Source organism: Myotis lucifugus, unplaced genomic scaffold, assembly GCF_000147115.1.
Source record: "Myotis lucifugus unplaced genomic scaffold, Myoluc2.0 scaffold_967, whole genome shotgun sequence".
Classification (NCBI taxonomy): Eukaryota; Metazoa; Chordata; class Mammalia; order Chiroptera; family Vespertilionidae; genus Myotis; species Myotis lucifugus.
In genome coordinates, this window is record NW_005872015.1 from 70,879 (window position 1) to 72,815 (window position 1,937).

A 1,937-nucleotide genomic window follows, 5' to 3' on the forward strand; every position below is an offset into this window, starting at 1 on the left:
ACACAGAGAGAGAAACATCAATGTGAGAGAGACACATCAATTAGTTACCTCCTGCACACACCCCATCCAGGGCCAGGGAATGAAGCCTGCAACTGAGGTACATGCCCTTGACCCGAATCGAACCTGGGACCCTCAGTCCTCGGGCTGACGCTCTATCCACTGAGCCAAACTGGCCAGGGCGCCCCGTGACTTTATTTTTGCTAAAGATTCCAGCTCGAAACGACTGGTGGGCGCTGCCATTCTGTAGTCCAGCTGGACTCACACTGCGCCATGTTGCCACATGAGCAAGATGGGGCCCTGAGTGACAGCCGTGAGGGGCCACGGAGGAGGGCCTCCCGCTCGCCCAGCTCTTCCAAAGACTCCCCTCTTCCTTCCCGGTGAGTGTGAGCTTGCCACCCACTCTTCCTAAAACGTTTCCCGCCCGGCCGGCGTGGCTCCGTGGTTGAGTGTAGACCTATAGACCAGGAGGTCACGGTTCAATTCCCGGTCAGGGCACATGCCCGGGTTGTGGGCTCCATCCCCTGTGCAGGGCGTGCATGAGACAGCAGATTAATGATTCTCACTTATCATTGATGTTTCTTTTTTTTAAAATATATTTTATTGATTTTTTACAGAGAGGAATAGAGAGTTAGAAACATCGATGAGAGAGAAACATCCATCAGCCGCCTCCTGCACACCTTCTACTGGGGATGTGCCCGCAACCAAGGCACATGCCCTTGACGGGAATCGAACCTGGGACCTTTCAGTCCGCAGGCCGACGCTCTGTCCACTGAGCCAAACCGGTTCGGGCTTATCATTGATGGTTCTATCTTTCTCTTTTTACTCTGAAATCAATAAAAAATATATTAAAAAAAAACACAAAAAACAAACTTTTCCTCACGAGCAGGCCTCCACGCGAAGGTAGATTAGAGACAAACGTTTCCCAGTTGGTCTGGCTCGGGGCCAAAGTTCCTGGTCAAAGTATTGAACCTAATGGCCATTAAGAGAACACGGGGGCTAAGCCAAGCAGGGTGTGGCCTGGGCGAACCTGGGGAGCTGCCAGAAGCAGGTGTGGCCCCTACGGTTAACTACGGCTGATAAACGTTGGCTCGGGACCTGTCTTAGCAACATCCCTGCTTCTGAACTGCAGTCACTCAAAGCCGTAGAGCCCATTGGGAGAGAGTGAAAGCTATCTTTTCTAGAAGAAACTCGGGCTTGTCCGCGAGGTGTCTGAACTTGGACTTAACCGATTCTGGTGGAGGTCTGGGCCCCCGGAGCCCAACCAGAAAGAGACTCCTGGGTGGTACCACCCCTCCGGCCCCCTTGGACTTGAATGGAAGGAGGCAGGGAGGCTGAGTTTGCTGCACAGGTTTCTTTCACAGGAGATTCTGTCTGATGGCCCACACGTTACAGGCCAAACCCAGAAGGCCCCTTCCCTCATCACCCGGCCACAGGCTGCCAGTCCCAGGCTCCCACACTCATCGGCTGTGAGTCCAGGGGTGTCCGGCACATGCACGTGCGGTCGGCTGTTGCTATCACCACAGAGCGAAGGGCGCTGTTCTGTGTGGGCTCGGGGCCAAGGACCGGGGGGTTTCCGCGCTCCACGCTGGGATTGCGGTCATGGTCCATTAGCTTTCCCACCACACAGGCCACAGAGCTGGGAGGAGGCACGGAGGATTGAGACAGGACGGACCCAGAGGAGGAATCGGTCTCGCTCAGAGGCTGTGAATTCTGGGACCCACCGGGGCGCCCCGTGTCACCAGAGGCAGCGGCAAGGGACCGAGCTGACTTCGGGGTTTGTCCCTCGGGAGTGGGGGAGTGCATCTGTGATTCTACCTGCCATAGTTAATGTTTGACTGTGATTCTACCTGCCATAGTTAATGTTTGACTTTTTTTAAAAAAAGTTAAATGTTTTTTATTGATTTTAGAAGGAGAGGGAGAGGGAGGGGGAGAGGGAG